Source organism: Calidris pugnax, unplaced genomic scaffold (assembly GCF_001431845.1).
Source record: "Calidris pugnax isolate Ruff unplaced genomic scaffold, ASM143184v1 scaffold211, whole genome shotgun sequence".
Taxonomy (NCBI): Eukaryota; Metazoa; Chordata; class Aves; order Charadriiformes; family Scolopacidae; genus Calidris; species Calidris pugnax.
In genome coordinates this window covers 8279887-8303013 of record NW_015091083.1, presented here as the reverse complement: position 1 = coordinate 8303013, position 23127 = coordinate 8279887, and the positions used below count along the sequence as shown (strand labels likewise).

Sequence of the window (23127 nt, the reverse complement as noted above, 5' to 3'; positions counted from 1 at the left end):
TTCAATGCAGTAAAAAGACCACTTGGGTGAAGCGTTTCCCTCTATACAAGTATTCATGCTTTAGTAGGGGAAAAAAACAATAAATCATAAACTCCTTAATAAATATAGTAGCAATTTAAGCTTTATCCTAACCATTAACTAGCAAACTCATGAAGTCTGGATTGAGTACAGCCCAGTTCAGTAATGCACTCAAACAAAAGGCCCAGGAAACTTACGAGAGAGATTTGTTTGGAATTACAGATTGATGTACTTTTTCTCCTTCAAAGTTTATCGAACGCTATCAGAATTTTCAGGCTCATCAAATGTGAGATTTTTCCCAGCAGCCAAAAAAAAGTTACAGCATCAAGAATCTTACCATATCACAGCCACAAGTAATTTGACATCGATGCGAGTACAGTTTCAAGCAATCCACAAGTCAAGTCACAAGTGTTGGAAGACTAAAGGTGAGTCTCCAAACTAGCAGTAACGCGACTCCATAAAATATATATATTTTCTTAGAATCTACTCTTTAGAACAGGTTCACCCTAAGAACAGGTTAGAAGACCTTTTTCCATTTAAATACCTCATCAGTATCCCAGCTGCTGTCAGAACGGCATAAGAGCCAAAATCCTTGATAGTTCTTGTCTTCTTCCCAGCCCAGCCTTTGTTCTTACTCACTGCCTCTTCTAACCTCTTCACCAGCTATATGCTACCAGGTAAATCCTGTATCAGCCTGGAAATTATACATACTCCTTCTCACATAACAATTCCCCTTGACAGACAACTGAAGACACTACGATATTAAAAGGGGAATTGTTAGTTTAAAAAAGCTCTTGATTTCCAAAGTTCATGCAACAGTTTTCTTGATCAAAGAAAACACTTGTCTTCACACACTAACACCCCTCCCTTCCCCCAAATTTGGAAGGCTCTTTGATTGCTTACATTTCCTTCGTTTTATCTGAATCTCATGTGATCGGCAGCTTGAGGAGAAAGGAGAATAGGTTTTCTCAATGCTCTGTTAGAGTTCTCTTTACTCTTGCCAATAAAGGAAGCTTTGCTATAGTCTGCCCGGTTTCTTTCTTTGCCCTAAAGAAAGAAAAGTTTAAGTTATGTTACCTTCATTCAAAAAAATCTTTAACAGGCTTCTCAGCATCTGGAAAGATAGTTTAATGAAACTGAGAAAGTATCAAACTAGTTTTCAATGATAAGTTTTAAAAATAACATAAAGAACATTATAGGTAACATACCAACATATGATTTTTAAAATCATTGTTTTCCTCTCATCCACTAGTGCTCTCAAAGGACTCTCAACAAAATATTATAGAAGGACATGCACAGAGTAAAAGTCACAGCTAATTTATCCTGCCCTCACGCACACACAAACTTCCTATCAGATACATCACGTGTCATTACAGACTGTACAAAACCTTCAGAGCAGTGCCATTTTCTTGGTAACAGTCTGTTAAATTCCATTTGGAAACATCAGCTAAATTCCGGGAAAGTAACTAATTGTTCTGTAGAGTGGTCTCAAAAAAAATAAAACCCCAAACAACTAAAGCCCACACACCCTGTGACAATATTCAAACAGATCATCAGAAGAAAGCAACCTGGTTTGGGGAAGATTTTTGATCCTGGAATTTTAACAGGCACAGAGAAAAAGAAGAAAAGAGCCTGAATGCATAATTAATACAAATCTCTATCTACATGCATTTTAGTGAAGTTTAGATGCAACAAATGCTACAGCAATGCCCAGGCCACCAGTACACTGAAGTCCCCACTGTCTCTCTCATGGATAAGTACTCAAAGGACAACATTTTGTGACCACGTTGCAGTAACCTCACCTGATCATTTAAAAAATATATATACAGCCAAAGCACACTTTTGCAAGGATTTTAGTTTCTCAACTCTTGTCGACGAAGTTTCCATCCACCTACCACAGAGCCCAGCGGCGCCCGTGAACTCTGGCAGATGTGAGGAGCTATTCCGTGGCGCCGGAGCAGCGGCGTTCCCAGATGACACTAAGCAGAGAGGCACCAAGGGCCCACCTGGGCAGCGTGTTCCCAGCTGTCATCCTGCAGAGGATGCTGTGAAGATGGATCGGCCTCAGCGGTTACAGGGAGCTGGTCAGGGAGGTTCAAAGAGGCACAGAACTGCATACCTGCCACTAAACACACTGGGATCTCATTCTTCTATCATCTCTAGAGGAAGCCACTTTGTAACGCCAGACCAACAAAACATTTCCTCAGAAGAAATGCCACAAACTTCCACAGCAATAAATAGGGGATTTTTTGTGGCTGATTTTTTTTTTTAATCTTTGTCACCTGCTACAATTCACCTTTGGTCCTCAGGGGAAAAGAAAGGCTCCTGCTCCAAAGTAGCAGCCAGGCTACTTTGGACCACAACCATATTAAGTTACAGGGTAAAGAGTGATCACAGACTGGGCAAAAGAAACAAACTGGCCAAGGAAAACCCAATCTGGCCCATTCTAGAAAGACAGTAGCTGGAAAAATAGCCCAGCACTGAGATTTATAGAAAACTACAGGAATAAACTCTTAGTCATAAGAAAAGGAGATCTGCAACCGTACACCACTTTCCCCACCAAAATAGCATACACATTGCAAATCGGCCCGTAATTCTTACAGATTCTGTGAATGAAGTATGAATTTCTGTACTAAACATTTATATAGTAACTCAGAATGAAATTTAAGTTCTAAAGCTCTTTTAAGCTCCCATCTTGAGTTTGTACACCAATTATGATTGCCCTGGTCACTCTCCACTCATATTCTTAGCTGTAAAGCTGAATTTAGTGCAGGGATTTTTGTGCCTCTCCTTTCTCTCCTGACACAGCAACCAACCCCTTCTGATTCACAGAGAATTCAGGCACCTCCAAAGTTTCATTCTTACTAACAAGTACACTCCACAGCTAAACAGCAGCATTATAACTGTGCTATACCTTTGAAATTCCAGCATTAAAAAAAAAAAATCATCCAAAGACATGGATAAGACATAGAAAATGATTGGGGTTTTAGCTCTTAAGATTAACATCAAAAGAGGAACACCCCCAGACCATTGTTCTTGAAAACAATTCCATATTATATTGAATAACTGAAGTGAAAACTGACTCCAAAAAATCTCTTAATATATAGCAAATACAAGTAACTGTTTGTCAACTTTAATATACTTGATAATTCAGGGAATTTATTACAATGGATTTCAGTGAGATACAAGCAATATGAAAGTAATCAAATTTTCACTTTCCAACAAAACACAGTTACTGTTGCATGCTACAACATGCAGAAATTACTTCTATTATCCTTCATATGTTAGGCAACAAAAAGTACCTTACCTTATTCTCCACTGTCTGAGCACAGAGGATTAAAAAACAAAGTATTAGGCAGAAACTGCAAGCGTTTCATATCAAAGACCAACAGCTTCATCAATAAACTCACAGGCTGTCTGGCACGCCACACACACACCAGGGACACTTAATGAAAACTTATCCACAGCTTTTTTTTTTTTTTTTTTGCAGGCACTCCGATCAGCCAGTTCAGAACCTGGAGGCAGCTGTTCATCACCTCCTCTTCCAAAATGCAGATCTCAGCCACGCAACGCTGCAAGAGGGGCCACCATAGCTTGATTTTCCCTCCCAGCAATTCCCTCCTTCCCAATTACTGCACTGCAGTCTTTCTGAGGGCTACGCAAAACGCAGAGGGCTGGGGGAGGGCTGGAAGAGCCCGGGAAAGAAAAATAGTTGCAGTAAAGTTTGTTCAAATCATCTCACGTCTTAATCAGATGTGAGCTTAAAGGAATAAACGACAGAGTTTGGTGAGATCTCTAGGATTCTCTCTCCTGTTCCTCTTCTCTTCCTGCACTTTTCCTTCCTTTTTCATACAGTGTTTTAGATTTTCCATTATGGCAAAAATACAGGGACTTGGAAGGGAGGGGAACCAACTACTTTTTATATTTTTGTTTCTTATGTTTAGTGACTTCATATAAATTATATTAAAGTTACTTTTTATTGCCATTTTTATGAGGTTAAAACACTAAAAAAAAAAAAAAAAGTCTTTTAAGCTCTGGGGTGGTTTGGGGTCTTGGGGGGAGTTTTGGGTTGGTGGTGCTGGTAGGGTTTTTTTTGCTTTTTCTGCTTAAATCGGAGAGTTTAGTCAATTAACTATTTTAACACTTGGATGCTTTCCCTATACAATTAAAACTGCCATGATTACACAGCAGCGGCATTTGTGAGACAAATGCCCAGCAGGAGCATTTGTAATTATTTCCCAAGTGTTCCACAACAGCAGCTAAAGAATACATCCAAATATTAACGAAGCTTTCACAGAACAGTTGAGGTCAGAAGGGACATCTGGAGATCATCTAGTCCGACCCCCCCTCTTCACAAGCAGGGTCAGCTAGAGCCAGCTGCCCAGAACGGTGTCCCATCATGTTCTGAGTAGCTCCAACAGAGAGCAACTCTACAAACACCCTGAACCTGTTACAGTGTTGGAGCACCCATGCAGGAAAAAAGATTTTCCTGCATTCAGATGGAATTTATGCGGTTTTAATTTATGACCTTTGCCTCTTTGGACACTAGAAATCTGATTTATCCTTTTTTTTTTTCTTCTTCCCCCCACACCCTCAACTTCTTCATTCTCCACAGCTGCATCTAAGAGCAAAGGGAGCGACGATGGGCTCACAGTGTCAATCAGCCAGTTGTTGGCTCATTTGCCACAATAGGCTCATCACTGCTTTCCAGCCCTTCTTTCCCTCTGCATCCTGCAGACCAAGGCTCAAGGCCAGCTCTTTTAGCCCAGAGCAGCCCAGCTGCCTGTCATCAGCAACCTATTATTCCTTGAGATCCACGCTCTCCTTGGGGCAGGATCCCATCTTCTCTGGAGCATCAGGCAGGGCTGAACACATGCTGACAGTGACGTGGAAAGCTCAGAAACCTCCAGCAGCTCCTCAGCACCTCCCTACCTTCTGCTGCAGCCCCCCAGGAGAAGGGGCAGGAGCCAGCATTCACCACATGTTACAGGGGGATAAGCAGAAGGGAAATGGGAGAGTTTGGAGCTGGATGCATCCTTTTCAGTTTGGGCTCACAGAAATGAAAGAGTTGGTTGCTTTTAGTGGAGTATTTCAACAAGGTTTGTGTTGGTCTTTTAAAGGGAAGGTAACGGGCAATATAACCCATAGATACAATGCACATCTCTGCTGCCCACTCCCCTACCCACAGAGGGGAGAAAGAATAATCTCTCACAGCTGTGCATAAATCCTTTCCTTACTCTTCACAGGGGTTCCTGAGTTTCCATGCATTAAAACAGCAGTATTACATTTTTTTTCTTTTCTAAAATGGCTTAGTTAAAATTGAAATTCCTGTAATGGACAACATATACTCAGTTCAGGCTCCCAAGCAAAGTTTTAGTTAGTTTTATTTTAAGCTTGTTTCTACTAAAGTTAATTTATTTAACACTAAAGATCATCCTCAATTTCAAATCTTTTCCTTGGTTTGTAGACCAAACACCACACACCACTTTTAAAAAAATATGATAATGGATTTGAAAAGGGGAAAGGCCCGTTAGCTTTGAAACAGGAAAAAAAAATACCAGAAGAGCTATTGGAGACTTTCTGCGTCACTTAGAGCACTTTGTACATTTCTGTTCTCCTTTGTTGAGGAACAAATATAATGCCTCCTTTCTCTGATCTTACCTGACACCTACCAAGTTCCCATCTCTTCACATACTTGTATACATATTACCTTGTATAAGAGGACTTCAGTCTTAAGCTGGGAACTGCCAAACGTGAAAAAATAACTAGAAATAAGGAACACAAACACATAATTATATCTTGGTGAAGCTGGGGGCAAGGAGGACCAAAACCATCCCTTTCCCCTAAAAAGAGAACATAAATGGTAAAATAAGATCTTCAAATATTTTTCAGTTTCTGCAGTTAGTCTAAAAGTAGCACCTTAATGATACTTTTAACCTGTTTTGCTTCGGGACACTTAGAATGACCCAAGGACAGTCACATGCAGCCTAGTTGCTTCCTGGCTGGGATTCACACACTATCAAGGATGCACACAGCATTTATTAGGGAAAAAACTACCTAGCACTAAGCTAGAATAAAATCTTACAGAAAGATAGTGATTCTGCTTTGTAAATTGTTCAAGGTCCCCTATATTCTTGATGGGAGGGCAAAAGTGACAAAATGCCAAGATAGTACCCAACCATTCCAGCAAACTATTCCCTGCTCCTGCACCCTTCAGGTGCTACATCTAGATCCCAGTCCAGAAAGGACTTGTTATACTGCCACAGGAACCTACAAAAAAAATCTTTGGGACAATCTTTGAACTTCTGTGTATAAACAGCATCATTAAGCCACATAATTTATTACTCGTAAGATGGTCTTGGACATAATGCCTAATGTATTGTCTAGTGTTATTGTAGCAAAAAAACTTATTTTTAGCCCCCTTTCCACACAAAATTTTGAAAGAGCTTCTCTACCTTCCAGCTTTATAGATCTGCACCTGCTGTGAGGGACAGGCCACAGAGTAGTCCCAGAGCATCACCTGCTCTCCAAAGACCCAACCCTTATTGTTCACCTGAAGAATCAAGGAATTTCCTATGTTCATGTCAAGAAGCTGAGAAGCACGTTTTTATTCATTCTTAATTTACAGTTTAAACTGAAGGCAAACAGGACTACCAACTTTTTTTGTAGAAGCATCATTTTTTTTCCAACTCCAGAAAAAGTAGAGTGGACCAAGGAAGGAAAGCATAACCTCAAACACATTTAAAGTATAGTTCTAAAAGATTCAGGATGTTTTCTCCTCTTGCAACTAAGGTATAGTGTAGTTTCCCAAATTATACTGTGGCTGACTAAGGAAGCTGGCTGCCACCTATGAGTTCTACACATACTTTTAAGCTATTCGAAATAAAAAAATAAAAATAAAAATCTTTTTCTCGGATGTTTAGTGAAATGGAGATAATAATTTGCTTACCTTCCTTGCAAATACAACAGAACTGATAAAACAAGCCAAAACTTTACAAATAAACAAGCCTCCATATACTACCAGGCAACTTAATTCCATCAAGCTTAATAGTCCATTCCAACTTGCTAAATAGTCCATTCTGATTGTGTGGAAGAAACAGAACAAGGCAGATCAAGGCTATAAGTGGGTTTACTTACAGAAATAAGAATGAAACTTGTTTGACTTCTGAGGTATCATCCTCATTCATAACTAAAGCAAGTCCAAGCACTGAAGATGATTTGTAAAATTAATACCATCAACTTAAAGATGTGAAAACACGGAGGGGAACAAGGTACTTTACAGTTTCATGCAATGATACAAATACTACTTCTACCAAAAAAAAAAAAAAAACAAAACCAAAACCACCCAACAAAAAACCCCAGCTCACATCACTGTCATGAGGTTTCTAAATGTAGACATTACAAAAATATATACAGCAGAAGAATTGTTGCTACCTACCTTTTTACATGAAAAAAATTCACAACACAAACCACAGTGATACACAAGACAGCAGTCTGTGCTTCCAATGGATTAATATATTGTCTCCCACTGCTGAGAGCTGGTCTTGATTCAGTTAAAGCCTAAGCACTCAGGCTCTCCTGCTGGGAAACAAACAAGTAAAGTCGGTTTCAAGTATCTCCTATTAATATACAGAAACAATTCTCACAAGCCTGAAGGCAGAAAAGACAAATAGTAGGTTAAGGTTGCACAAAACCATACCAAACTACGGCAAATCAAAAAAGCTGCACTGAGATTTACTAGTTCACTAGAAAATTCATTGCAAAAGTCTGTTTACTTCATGGAGGAAGTCACCACTGCCACCACTTAGTGAGTCAAGCTAATCTGCAAGAATGTTTTACATAATGGGAAAATTTTTATCGGCCAGAGGTTCAGAGTGTTCTTAAATTTCCAGAAACTGCAGATGTAAAGATACTTCTGTTAACCTAAACCAAAACCAAGAAAAGAAACTATCCGAGATGCACGCTCCATTTCACAACACGCATCTAATTTTATGAGCTACTGTACTTGGACCTCTTCGGCATAGGAAAGATTTACACTCCGATATAAAAGGAAGGAAACACGAACACCGAACACACAGGTAGATTTAATACTACCACCCAAATAGTATTAAAACACATTGGCTAGCACGTCATCGCCATTTCTGAACTGCGATACTGAGAATTGAAGTAGTTTTAAGCTACCAGTTTTATTCCTGTAAGAAAATCAGTACTAGTGAAACAGTTGGAATGGATTTACAAGAAAGCATGATACCATCTTAATTCTTCCATTTTCACTTTACCGTGAAATAAAAGCTAATAAAAGAGGCAAGAATACCTACAGAGAGTCAGTAACAAACTGAAAGGTGTTCTTTCCATCTTTAATCAATGAAAATATGCTACAACACAGCTACAGTATAAAATCCAGTCTACGCAAACAAATTAAAGTAGCCTGAATGAAAAAAACTTTCCCTCAGTTTTCAGAGATATAATAACAGCTTAAGGATTATATTTACAATCAGGCAGCTCAAAAAATAAAGTCAAAGACTAAATTCAAAACATTTCACAGTTCAAATATTATTCCCATTATCCTGCTAAAACTATGCTCAATTTAAAAACACGGATTGTTCAGACTACAACTTATATTTTAGTTGCTGCTTTCAAAATATTTTTAGAAAGAATAGGTCCATTTTTTTAATTACATAACTTTTGAAAGTTGGAAATTGAGTAAATATTTTTAATTAATGTTGTGGATCATCAATGCAAAAGTATTTGAGCTCTAAAACAGACTTCAAATTACAAAAGTGGTCATAAACTAAACACTATTATGTTAAGTCTCAAAAGCATAAAGACAGTATTTGTTTTAGTACTGAAAAATTACAACTGTGTTACCATGACAGTGTAATACAACTTTCCTAACAGGTCACAAAACATTCGAGAAGAAAAAAGAACGTTCAGAAGTCCAAATTCAGAGGTAAATTCACCACCTTTGGCCAACTTCTGGCCATAGGGCTCCACAGCGCAATATATGAACAACTGCTCCTGTGGTCCTTACTTTCTTGTTTTACTTTTGGCGATGCAAATCCTCCATAAAGGTTTCTGTCCTACCAAAATGTTCTTTTCACCCTGCTGTAACTTAAGAGATCACATCTCATCTTTCCTGTCACACTTACTTTGCTTATGTAATTGCCAGCGAAAGCCACTTTTCTGATTATGCGAATTTTATGAGTTGATGACAGAAGAATGAATGAAAAAGGCCTTCTGACTCCAATAACTACATGCTCCTTTTTATACTGAAACCTAGGTAAGGGGGCTGTCTCTATTCCACAACAGAACCAACTTGTAATTATGGAAAAAGGAAGAGAAAAAAAAAGCATGCAAAACAAAAAAAAAAAGCATGCTTCTTTCTGTTATCTGGTGATGCCCTCATTCAGGGACCCGCCTGGATGCAGTCCTGAATAACGTGCTATAGGCAATGCTGCTCTGGCAGGGGAGTTGGACTAGATGACCTCTAGAAGGTCCCTTCCAACTCCAACAATTCCATGATTTGAAGGCCTAAATTCTACCCCTGGAGTATACGGACCAAGACCAGCGATACAGCTGCACTGCCTGAATAAAAAGCAACATCTTCATGTTGTAATGGCCAAATCAACCTCTGGGAACCATCCTGAGGACCCAAAGGGGCCCACCAGTTCACACAGAGAGCAGCCATTAGCACAGCTTTTTAAGTTCCCCAGGCCAGCAAAATGCTCCTCCTCACCTGCAACTAGACTTTGCTTGTCAGTCTTGGCAGCACCATACTTACATGGACCTCGTCATCTTTCCCCACATAGCAAACACCAGTCCTCACCCTCCATCAGCTGGCAGGCTGCGCTCCCTCTATGCCTTATCAAAAAACCACAGCCAGAACAATACTGGTTTTGTGGTCTGCCTTAGGTTTTCCACCTAAGGGCAATTGCTGTACTTCAAATCACAAGGGTAAGCACGGCTCCTCCTAGTGTGTTAGGCATCTGGAAATCGCGCTGGAGCATGCTTGATCTGATGTTCTACAAGTTGGCCCTACAGAGATCTGAACCCTTGGAGCTACTGTTTGAAGCCAGGGTCACGCCATGAAAACAACTTCCTCGATTCAGATAGGAACAAAATGCTATAGAGGTTTCAGCTGTTCTTGCCTAACAACGTATCTCCATGTGGTTCGAGGGAAGGACCTCAGTACAGTAATCCAAAACACAAAACTCACAACGCGAATTAAAAGAAAGAAAAGATAATAAATAAATAAATAAATAACCAAAACAAAAAACCCACACAAAACAAACACCTAGACCAGGGGTAAAGGACAGATTAAAAAAACAAATCTTTGCAGCAGCAACAAACAGCTGTGTTCCAGCCTATAGGCCAGCCCCTGATCTAGTCTGAGTATGGCCTGAAGACAACCCTGAAGCCACCTGTGCTGGGACAACCACCAGAAACAGCTACATGTGGGCAGACTGCAGGCAGTGGTATTCCTGATTTAAAATGTGTAACGTCCCAAGATTCCCCAATGCATTTCTGCCTCTTTCAGTATCAGTAGTAGGTCCGTTTTATCAGTTAACATCATCCTGAAAAGTCATCAGCCTGGAATCAATTCTCATCCCGCCTACTTTTCCAAAGTTAGTTAATTTGGACTGTGTAACCAATTTTGCCATCATCGTGGCAAAGCTGTGATACTGTCAAAGAAGACTGACCATTTTGAGTATCTACAGAAAGAATGATCCAGTCATCACACTGGCGAAAAGGGAGCTGAGGGGAGACCTTATCACCCTGTACAACTACCTGAAAGGAGGATGTAGCGAGGTGGGAATCAGTCTCTTCTCCCAAGTCACAGGCAATAGGACGAGGACAAGGCCTCAAGTTATGCCAGGGGAGGTTTATGTTGGATATTAGGAAAAAATTCTTCACAGAAAGGATTGCCAAGCATTGGAACAGGCTGCCCAGGGAAGTGGTTGAATCACCATCTCTGGAGGTATTTAGAAGACATGTAGATGTGGCACTTGGGGACATGGTTTAGTAGTGGACTTGGCAGTATTAGGTTTACAATTGAGCTCAATCATTTTAAAGGCCTTTTCCATCCTAAATCACTCTGTTTCCATGATCATGTAGGCTCAGGGAGCTCTAACACGGAATAAGGCCATATAGAAATGTTTATTATTAAAACACTCTCTGAACACTCTTGTTCTTATTTAACTTATTGTACATAACACTCAGCAATAGGCTCTAACGCTTGAGCCCTAGTGACTAACTACAGCTCTTAAGATATTGGTACATATTTATTTAGCCTTCCCACCTCTTCCTTGGAATTTACAATGCCTGTGGTAGCCATGGCTCTTTGGTTTTTACAGTTCACTTCACAACGTCGTACAACATAAAACTCATGTTCATTGGTGGTTTAAACACTACCCAAGGTACAAAGTGAGTTCCAGCATGCTGCAGCTCTGGGTCTGTTCCAACAGTGGGAGAAATACACAATTTTATTTCAGTGTTGGTAACAGCATCAAAACTGACACGTTGCATTAAGTCCTAACATCAGATTCAGGCATTTCATTTAAGACAACACAGGAGGCTGTAGGCCAAGTGTTTTGAAGCTCCATGACATGTTGAATTGGATTCAGTATTTGAAATCAAGAGAACAAGAGAAACTAAAGTTGCATCCTCAGATGCAAGAAAAATGAGGCCATGTGAAAACTTCAGAGCCGTGTGCTGATGCCACTGACCCCACCGAGGCCAGTTCATGCTGAACTGGATTTCTGCTCTCCAGAATTCTTAAAGGGGGTCCCAGTTTGGTATCTATTTGCAAATTTACTAAATTTGTTCTCTATTATTCAGTCCTTGAAGTCGCTGTTGGAAAATTTTAACTCTCTCCAGAGCCAAAATAGATGCGTAGGCAACATTACCCATTATTATGGCTTCTACCTGCATCTTCCTGCTCACTTTTCCAATCCATTGCATCCTATTCTTGCAGTCATGTCCTTTAAACCAGACTGTCCTTAGTCCCCTGGACCCTTAATCAGGACACAGAAATAACTGTGATAAAATAGTATGGAGAAATTTCTAATGGCCCTTACCATCATTCTGTTATCTTGCAGATGTTTATAAATAAAACATTTATTCTAATTTTTCTGGAAAATAAGTTTCATTCACAGTTTCAAATCACTCATGATGTGAAATACAATTATACAAAAACCCTTTTCAGTTGCATTTAACCTTCATCAATTATCCCAAACAGATGCAGAAGAGTTAACAGCTAACTGGGTTATGCATCATATCAGATGGTTCTTCTAAAGAAGACAGAAGAAAGAATTAACTACTTCACTTCTGTCAGCTTCAACTTCTTCCTCCGTGTTGGCTACTGGAACAATACCCTTTTACTGCTCAAGACCACATGAAAAAAATTTTTCTCATTATCCCTTTAGCTTCCTCATTAGTTTGATATTGTTTTATAGCTAAAACACTCCAATATTCTCCCTACACACTTACACCATTCTTTCTTACTCATCTTTAACACCTAATTTCATACAATTTCTTCTCAAATTTCAAATCATTAGCAATGTACTGATTTAGTTGCTATGCGTCAGTGCAAAAGAAAGTAAAAATTAATAATTCACACTTGTTCCCTGAAAAGCAGATAACTTTATTGAATTCCTCTTAGTCTCTAACATGTTTCTTATGGCATCTTACCTACAATTTTTCCGAATTCTCATTAATGTCTTTGTTTTGCTGTTCCCTGTTTTACTGTTCTTCCTGCTTTACTTCCTAAAAATACTGAATTTTATCAGCCCAAATTAATCTTTCACAAGATGCTGTCTTCCATCTTCTTAACCAGCTCTTGGTCAATATTAAATCAAGACAAGCATTAACATTTATTACCAAGAGCCTGCCTGCACATCAATAAATTCTTACATAGGAGTGCACGTCCCGTGCTCTGCTGTCAAAAAATACCTGTGCAAATAAAATCCTACATTTACACCAAATCTCATGTTTGATTGTTTGTTCATTTGGTATTTTTTTTAAAAAACTGAGATGTTTCACCCCCCCAGTTTTGGTGCGTTTGTCACAATACTGTTTTTATCAATTCCTCATAACTTTCTTCACCTAAAAATAAACATACACATTCTTTAATACACTACAATACGTTGTCAATTCTTCCCTGACCATCCTTACCATGCCCTCTGGTCAACATTCCTGTGGGATATGCTGTTGATGTCATTTTGGCTGTAGGAACAATAGCTATTCCTTGATCTGAAATCTAAGCACAGCAAAATATAATGACAAATCCTGTTAATTACCCAGTCTTAGCCTGTAAACGCAAGGGTAGTCTCCTAACCAGTTGAAAGTCAAGGCAGGAAGAAAGAAGCAAGGCTTGGTTCTGCTAATATTTAATATCTATTTATAGAGCCCAAAATCCTACCACCCTACTGTCTATATGGTATCCTATGGCAATGTTAGAACTGAGGCTTTCTATTCAAGGTGACCAAGCATGACTTTATTTCTGCCCAATTCATTTCCACTTTTGGTTTTGGCCTGACTGAACAAGCCAATCATGTAACTGAGGAACAGCAAGTTCACATTTGATGCGAAGTCATATGGCTGAATGACATCATAACGGCTATCTTTTAATTGCCCCTTTAAGGGTTATTATTAGCATGGTATAAGTTATCATTAGCAAACTGATAAAACACTAATGTTCTCTCACACAACAGCTTGTCCATTTCTCCAGTTACCACATAACTGATAATTTTTCCTATTTGAGTTATTCCAAAATGGATGACTAAGACCAAAGAGAAAAATCCCTCCGCTTTTAACCTGCTAGATTTTGGGGAACTAACAGCACCTGGCATTTTAACCCTGGCCAATGTTAGAAAGTCAAAGATTTTTGCAAACTTCTCGATTTCTTTTTTTGAAAACAGAAAATTACATGTGAAGTCCACTGGCTCTGTACTCCACTTTAACAGCTGTTAAACTCAGGCCAAGTCTGTTAAGCTAGGCTTCCCGCTGCTGGATCCCAAATTATTTAGACTTCCCAACATCAGAAATTGGTTTTTTTGCTAAGCTACTTCTTCAAAAGAAAATTATTAAAAATGTCGATTTCTTAAGAAAGACTTTGTCTCTTACAGTTCTTGCTCATTGCTACTTAATGCAACTAAACTTTTTGCTTCATTTATAAACAAAACCTTGATTCTTTAAATCACACTAAAAATACTTCTACCTGTAACAAGAAGAGCTGTGGCTTCATGAACCCAACCTGACTACTTGTAACTTTCTTGACCAACACCATTTCTAAAAACAAGGTGGTTTTTTTGTATTTACAGCCCTGTGCTGTCGGAGAATTTGAAGACCTCAGCAACTTTGTCTTGCTACCTTTGGAGGAGTCCCAACAGCAAGGAGTACTTAACAAATACACCTGCTAATGCGTATTTTTTAATGTAATATGGATCTCAACTCTAGCCTTTGCAGAGTGAGTCAAGTGTCCAATCATGGGTGTTTAGTACAATTTTAGATGCCCTAAAACATCCAAGGCATGTGCAGGACTGGCCAATAAGGGTTTGGCCATTTGGAAGATTGCGCACTGTTGGAGCATCAACTTCAGATCATCTGGGATCACCTACAGTATTTAAGAGACACTCAGTGCCTCTTTGCACGGGCATCATCTTTGCTCCCTTGAGTTTTTTCTAAAATCACTAGTCAGCCAGGGCGCAGGCAAAGGAATAACATCATTAAGTGTTTAAGTTAAAACACTGCTGTTTTAAAAGAAATGCTAGCAGACAGGGGTCAACAAGGAGACAGGAACTCAAATACTAGATTCATGATGGTGTTATTGCTGTAATGGTCAGTCTAATTAATTTCTGGATTTTTAAATCAAGTATTTCTTGGCACTGAATTTCTTTAATACTGCACCTACACAATGGCAGGGCATGAACATAACACAGTCAACACTTAAACAGATGAGAGCTATAGCAGAGGCAGCTGCTAAAATCTAAATCACCCATGCAAAAAGCATATGATTTATTTCTTCCATACCTCCTTCCCACGGAGACAGCCTGCCTTTTTAGTATCTTATCTATTCATTTCAAACTGGGGTGGGAAACAAACAAACAAAAAAAAAAACCACACAACCACCAAAAAAAACCCCAACATCTTAGCAAGTATCCCTGCCTTTGGAAAGTATTTTAATAAAGGGAAGTCCTTTAAAACAAAAGAAAATACAGCCATGGAAACAGTTCTAGGCAGAAGCCTGCTTCCAGTAGGTATATACATATTTCAATCCCAGCAGCACCATCTAATGGAGAGTTCACCAATTTTTCCCCTTCTTTAACAAGACAAACATTATATTTTGGAGGTGTAAACAGCTGATACTTTAACACATGGCCTATTTAATATTCTATAAAAATTGATTAGCTACAAGAGAAGCCAAATCATTTCACCACAGACAACAACCAGACAGTCCTTTTTTACCCCCACAGACATTACATTCACATACAAATTTATTTAGTACAATAGGACATTTGTTTGACTAGGAGACAAGATTTTAGTTAGAAGTAGTTTTTGAGGTTTTTTAGGGAAAAACACACCATCATAACTGGGAAGCAGCAATGCCAGCTTAGAAGTACAGCTACCTTAAGCATGTTTAAACTTTCCCTCTGAAAGCAAAACAGAGATGTCAGTACCTCAGAAGCCTAAGGAATACTGACAGACCTGGGCCTTAATCACAGCAACAGGAGTCACTGCCTATACCTGCTTAAGATCAAGATAAGCATTCCAAGACATCTCCAGGTTGCACTTCTGCTACAAAACATTCTATAGGAGATGGGTTGCAAATAATCATATGCATCAATAAAGCCTGTAGCATGACAACTTTTGGCAACTTGCACTATTTATGTCATTAATATTTTTTCACGCAAACAGGCATGACAGAAGTTACATATGAAATGGATCTATAAGTAGTAGTATTTTTTCCTCACTGCATTCTGTCCCCCTTGCTTTTTAACTAAATCACAACATTGCATGTAAGGGTTCAACTACTTTGAACTTCTCCAACTAACTCAGCATATGCACACTCTTGTTCTGGAATAACTGCCTTTTTATGTATAGTTCTAAGGACTTTCAAAGTCTGTCAGCCCTATCTCATCTGAGAACAGTCAACCAATACATTGAGAGTTCATATTTAAAGTCAAAAAACAACCAAAACACACCACCAAAAGTCTTAGTAAATAATTCTGAAAAATACAGCATTACAGTTTGGCAATATGTACTAACAGCTTTATTTAAACAAACAGGACAATTCCAAGCTTCTTCATTTATTTTGAGAGAATCTCCTCAGCAAAAAATATACAGAATGCAGTGAGAACATATTTATTTGCTTGTTGTAAATCTTTCTTAAAAAAAAAAAAGCAAAGCAAACAAAAAAACCCCAACAAAAAACCCCCCACAAATAACCAGAGTAAATCCCCCAAAACTCCCTCAAAATCTTACTAGCCAAAATACTGAAAGTTGCATGTCTACATAATCCTTTTCAAAATGAAAGTGAAGTTTTCAGGAATTTGTAAGAAGGAAAGAGGAATAAGGAAAATTTATGGTCCTAGGTACTGCAAAACAGCTGATGAAGTACAACATACAAATAACAATAAACTTGTTTTATCTTCCTAGAGATTGCCCAAAGCATTCTTCTGCACATGCTCCAAAAAACTGTCAAAACACCTTGCTTTAACAGATACTAAAAAAACCGTTGCCAAGCCATATGAGCAACACAACAGCAATATCTACCAGCTGGGTTACAACATAAAATCCATTGGTGTTTCCATTACATATTGACACCGTGGGAGAGAAATAAGATGTATTTGCTAATCTGAAATATAGCATGCTCAGGTTCTGTAGATAGAAACATCATTCAATTCCTGACAGAAAACAAACAGAGAAGATAATGCTGACTTCAGTGATACTACATTTTATTAACTTCAAGTAAAGTTAGCTCAAATTCTTTCTTCTTCTCTCCCCAGATTGCCACGTTTTAGAAAGCAATGAAAATACTGCTGCAAAGGGTTCCCAGACTTACAGAGATGAGCATAGGCAAATTAAGGCAAATATGCCTTCATTTATTTGGGTATCCAACTTCCTTCTACTCAAACTCTCAGCCAAATGGTAGCGCTCTGAGAACATGTCATTTTACAACCACAAGCACTTTACCTTTGGTACCTATTGAATGTAGAACTGGTGTCCTAACCGGGTTCAACCACAACAGTCACAACAATAAAAACATTCCCAGGCAAAAGCACAATGCTCCTCCTTCAAGGATGCTGTGCTGAACAGAAAAGAGGACAGTGAAAAGGACGGAATGAGAGAGCAAGAGTAGATTTAAAGGCATGTACTTCAGACAATAGGAGGGTCCATTGTAGACCATCTTTTGTGACCTGGAAGAGAAGAGCCTGTTAATTCACCTGGAGTGGGAGGTGGGGTGGGGAGGGAATCCAAGAAGCAGGTAGCGACAGAGAGGTCAAAGAAAAGTGTATTTGCAGACAAAAATTATTATCCAGGAGCGTGAAAGTAAATACAAGCCTGGAAACAAGTATTTCAAGAGAAAAGTGATGTAAATGGAAGTGAAGGGGAAGATGAACTCACTTTTCTCAAGAGCAAGGATGAAACCACCTTGGTTGGGATAAAAGTCATCCCTTAACAACTCTCAAATTACGAGAGCTCTGACTGAAAGCAGTTCAAAATAAGCCACTTTAAGAATCAGAGGAACCAGCTTGAGAAACTAAGAGCATTTATACTGTTTGGCCAAACAACTTAAGACAGACGAGAAGCACAGAGCATCCCAGCCCATTAGTGGCTCAAAAGCATAAAACGCAGAAAGAAGAGTCACTTGGGAATGGTTTAATGAGATTAAAACAAGTTGAATGAAAATTGTAAGGCTATACTTCCTATGCAAAATAATGACTCGCAGATGTAAGTCTTGAAGTTAGAAGTCACAACACTCAAGGACGCCTACTCTCAGAAGGTTCCTCTCTGTGGAAAGGCGGAGAGAGGGCACAGTCAAACTGATACAGTACACAAGATCTCCATTATAAAAACCTCAAATAATGGCTCTAATTATCCCCCTCTCTCAAGTACATGGATGAGCTTACAAAACAAAATCCATTCAAAATTGCCAAAATTCAGCTTCTGAGCTGGGCTTTGCTCTTAGATAGTTATTTTAGGCACATTTAACGTGTAATGGTCCCACAGAACAAGAAAAAAAATAAAAATGTTACTTTTCTAGAAGACCCAAAGCAGAAAGTTGGGAACAAGTCCAATCACCAGAAGAGCTACCACTGACAAACTCTGTCATGGACACTCGGCTTCTTACAGCACCGCCTGTCTGCTGTATGCAACGATGGAAGAGCGTGAAGCAAATACTGTTTCCTGCCCCAGGATGCTGACGGTGCAGAATGGCTCAGCACCGCCGTGGAGACCGAACAGGATGCCTCCACACAGCACTTGCAACTCGTTTCATCCATCAACAGATGACGCTTGTACCGCCCTGCTGGGTCTCAGCACCCCATCGGTTTTGAGGTCCTCTCAGACTGTAGGAAAGCGCCACTAATTCCCATTTTACAGACCAAGAAATTCTGTGTATGGAACCAGAAGCCAGATACACCTAAGCCACTAGCTGCACCACAGCTATTCCCAGAACTCCCAGTCAGCTACCACCTAACCCTAGCAGCACTCAAGTATGAGTATTTTTTTCTTCCCCTTCCTTCTATACCTGAGGTAAGATCTGTCTCGACGAGGCCGATCATGTCAACAAGCTTCTCAACAGCCAAGTTGAAACGCACAAAACAGCAGTGGCAGAAGCATCAGCAGACTCCATGTCTTTCCTCATCCTGGTGGCAGTCCTAACCACTTGACTGAGACATCACGCTTCCTCTTGCTTTGCTTCTCAGGCACGCCGAGTTTTGATTTTTCCTGGTACAGCAGAAGAATTTAAAGAGGAGGAAGTGACACTACTCTTAACTGGCCTGTGGCTCGATGATGAGAATACTCCCCAGGGAAGTAGGAAACTTAGATTGGAATCCCCCTTCTGCCCCTGGGACTCGAGCATGATGTCACATCACTTAGCACTGAAACATCAAAGCCCATTGTTGGTTTGGCCCTAACTGCATGACTTACAGTACCTATATCTACAGGAATGAAAAAACCAGCCTCCAGGTCTCCTAGGTTTTACACTGATATCTTCAATGGACCATCTTCTCCTTCCTGATAGATGTCAAGGCTTGTGGGAACAAAGTGGCAGCCAGGAAGGCACTTGTTATCTTACAGCAGCATCTGCAACACGCTTTTCAAGACAGCCAAAATCAAAATAACTCTTTTTGCCAGACACCCAAGAAAGCTGTAAAGACTCATGATGGGTTGAGCTTGTCTTGAGCTACGAAAAGATGTTTTTCTTATTAATGCAGAAACCACAAAGTCAGACAAAAGTTCAGTATTACTCCAAATGTTAAACTTTTCTAACTACAAGCTTCCATACAGACATCATTAAAACTTGTAAAATATAAGTTTCATGACTTCTTTCACCAATGTTTTTGACTGAAGCATTTGCTATGCATTCTGTATGTGAAATTATATATTCACTTCAGTGCATTTACGCTATGTTAAAGAATTACTAGCAGTTTTTAGCACTGTAAATAATCTACAGAATGTTTCCTCTATGCGTCAGAGAAATCTATTTCGTAAATGATCGTTTTATGACACTATATAAAGTAATACTGGAACTATAAAACATTCCAACTTAAAGCATTCCTGCTATGCCCATCGCAGTTCGGAAAATTCAATCTTGATGTCAAAGTACACAACACCCCAACTTTCAGCACAAGGAGGGAGCCATGGATGGAGGCCACCATGCATGTCCAATGCTGAACTTGTACATCCACAAACATGCTGGGACTTTCCTTCCCATGCTGCCCTTGACTAGATGAACTGCAGAACTTGGAGTTCTACTAACAATCACACCGTATACATGCAGAGTAACGCGGCAGGGAAGAACAACAGCACAGAAATCAAAGGCTTAACATTTTTTGTGGGGTGGAGAGGATTAGTGACCTACAGTTGCTGTATATAATTTTAGAGACACTCGCCCTGTTAACCTAGTTACACAGCCAACAGTCAGTAGCAATTGAAGTCACAGTGGCAACAATATTTTGCTGTCAGTGCTCCAGCAGAGAAGATCTCCAGGAAGAAAAAAACACCCTCAGAGACTATATAAATATATGTATCTCACAATTCCCAATACCAAATAATCTTTTGCCTTATCTTCTCCCTAAGTTCTAAGATCTTAGTGACCTTCTAGGGCTTAGGGTTTTTTTGTCTTTCTTTCCTCTTCACATCTTTCCATGAGCACAGAAGGGAGGACCTCTTCCCAGCTTGTAGATACCTAATGATCCTTCATTGTAAGTTGCCCCCCTTTCCTCCCAATTATCTAGTCCTTTCTCTTTCTACCTTAAAAAAAGGCACAGAAAAGCATTTGTAATTTGTCAAAACAAACATATACTGACTTCTAATCTATCCATCTGTGAAGGTATGGGCTTTCCAGCAAGCAGAGATGGGAGACCAGATACATTCTCTTTGCCAGCCCTTGACTGCTGTAGTTTCTATGCCACTGCTTCATCACCACAGCTTAAAAAGTATAAGATAAAACTTGGTGGACTTGTCACACAAAAGATACACAACTTTCCCTCCCTTGACTTCTTTTTCCACATACCACATCTTTAAGTCTTCAATTTCACTCTCTCCCACCACTTTTGGTGTTCCTCAGCCATATGCCAAAAATGCCAGGAGGTTTCAAATACAAGCATCATATTCAGAAAGTACCCACCCACAGGCATATTAAAAAAAAAAAAAAATTAAGCCTTGGCAATTCTTTAAAGAAACTGTGCACAAGAGCATAGACATCTGAAACCAATGTGTAATGAGCAGTCTTCAGACATCATAAGATTCAGCACCTTCAATTAAGAAATATGATTATAATAAAAAAAACTAATGAAAACCAGTTATTGCATCATCTAAGATATCAAAGATCAAAACCTGTTATTCTTGCAATATCTATTCATATAAAGCCAGTTTAGGATATTGGAGTAGATTTAAGTCATTCCTATTTTTAAACTGCCTTTTCATCTGCAGAAGAACTATTACCGTCTACTTAGCAATGTATTTATGTTCCAGTGGTTTAACAACAAGAAGTTTAAAATTAAGATTATTTTCAGTATTGCCATCTCTACTAATAGAACAGCTGGACTTCAGTATTGAAAAAACATGTTCCTCTTCCCTCACTTCAACTTTTCATTATGGAAAAGAACCAATGTAAAGATCTAAAATACAGTAAGATCTTGGAATCATTAGGAGACAAACTGTATTAGCATAGACTGGGAAGACTCCGTAAAGAATTTTTTTGTCACTGATGCTAACTACTGCCACCTTACACAGTCTTCCAAGGTACCAGCAGTAAATATGCTAACACGATGATCAAATTCTCTGAATCCGTACAAGAATGGCTTCTGCAGTTAAGTTTGATGACACCAGTTTTAAGTAGGACTTCAGGAAAGCCTAAAGAGGGAGTCATTTAGCACCCTCTTTTGATAAGAATTAATTTGCTTTGCTACAGAATGCACTTCACCTTTCTGCATTGTAGATCCAGCTATTATTGGAAGTCACATTTCAGTAAAACACCTACCATTTTCAGGTTGGAACAAACTAACTTTTATAACCTCACAGTGCTGTCTGCTTGCAATGCCCGAACTCATGATACATCAATGTTTCCGTTATCAAGCTTTATGGCAAGGGGTTTCCCACTCCAGCCATAAAAAACTCCGATTCAGTCCAAATGTTCAAGTATTTCTCCCCTTAAAAGAAAACTCCTCTCCTTACTCACAATAAATAACATTTGCATCTACGTTGATCCATACACAGTGTATGGATTGCCATTTATAGATACTTTTCACCAAATGGCTCATTTTAAAGGACAACGTCCAGTACATGTTATGATCTCTTTAGCTGCAACTCTAACAATCAGTGTAGCCTTTAAATCCAGGCTTCCGTGCAAGTCAGTAGCTACTTCAAATAAGGATTATTACTATTTAAAATTACAGCATTTCATTTGTCTAAGCTAAATACCGCTCGCACGCTTTCACATCATACACTAAACTCCTTTCTGGTCTATGAATGCAAGTTCAGATCGGTGCACAATAATGCTACCTGCATTCTACGGGACAAACCTGCAAGGAAAAATACACAGTTCCATTGAAGAAATAAAAAAAAAAAAACAAAACCACCCCACACGAATTGCAACATACAAGGCTCGGTTAGATCTCAACAAGCTAGAGAAGTCACTGACCCAAGGAGACTGCAAATTTCAAATTGTATCACTGGAACTTCCCACATTTTGCTACTACAGAAACAGAAAAAGACGAAAAACGTCCTAATGCATGGTACAGATCCACAGAGAGGTGCACATACAGCCCTTCACGTCACACACAAGCTCAGATCGGCAGAACATGAGATTACGCCTCTAAGCATTAATGCCATTTCTCTTTGTTTTTCCGCAGATAATTCAGATCTTAAGACACTTGAAGATACAAATAAATCAAGATGTAGATGCCTTACCTTCCTATTTTACAAGCCACTGCAGTTCTCAGATTATGAGTCAGTCATAGGTTCATCTGCAGAGGAATGACTCAGTATAAACTTTTAAACACTCGTTATTTTTTTTCTTTTCTCTAACCTACAACGCGGTCATTAATTTAACGCTATCAAACCGCGCTGCTGCAAAACAGCGGATAAAATGAATGGCGTGAACACAAAAACCACTTTTTTTTTTTTCTTTTTTCTTTTTTTTTTCCCCCCCTTTCCGCTCACGCCAGGGCTCGCAAGGCAGAGGCCGTTGGAGGCAGATACGACTTTATAGAAAAATAGAAATAACTCCTTCCGCACCGGTGAGGGCCAGCTCCCTACCGGCGTCTGAGGACTCTCCCCGGCGCCGGCCGAAGTCCCCCCATGGCCGGGGTGGCGGGGGGGGAAGCGAAGGGCCGGCCGAGGCGGAGGCACCGCGGAACGGCCGGTGGCGGCCGCAGA

General features: G+C 39.5%; 1 protein-coding gene across 5 annotated transcripts in view; it reads right to left on the bottom strand.

Moving 5' to 3' along the window:
- TRAF3 (TNF receptor associated factor 3) overlaps nt 1-22779 on the bottom strand; it is a 70995-nt gene extending 48216 nt beyond the window's left edge. For 3 of the 5 annotated variants that reach the window (XM_014957565.1, XM_014957568.1, XM_014957569.1), the window contains exons 1-3: nt 3326-7355; nt 1914-2099; nt 922-1065 (exon numbers count right to left, since the gene is read on the bottom strand). The gene's annotated coding sequence lies outside the window, so the exon portion shown is untranslated. Of the gene's footprint in view, nt 1-921; nt 1066-1913; nt 2100-3325; nt 7356-7456; nt 7600-22659 lie in introns of those variants that run through there. The other 2 variants (XM_014957566.1, XM_014957567.1) reach the window with 2 other exon arrangements.
- Between the last annotated feature and the right edge of the window lie 348 nt (nt 22780-23127).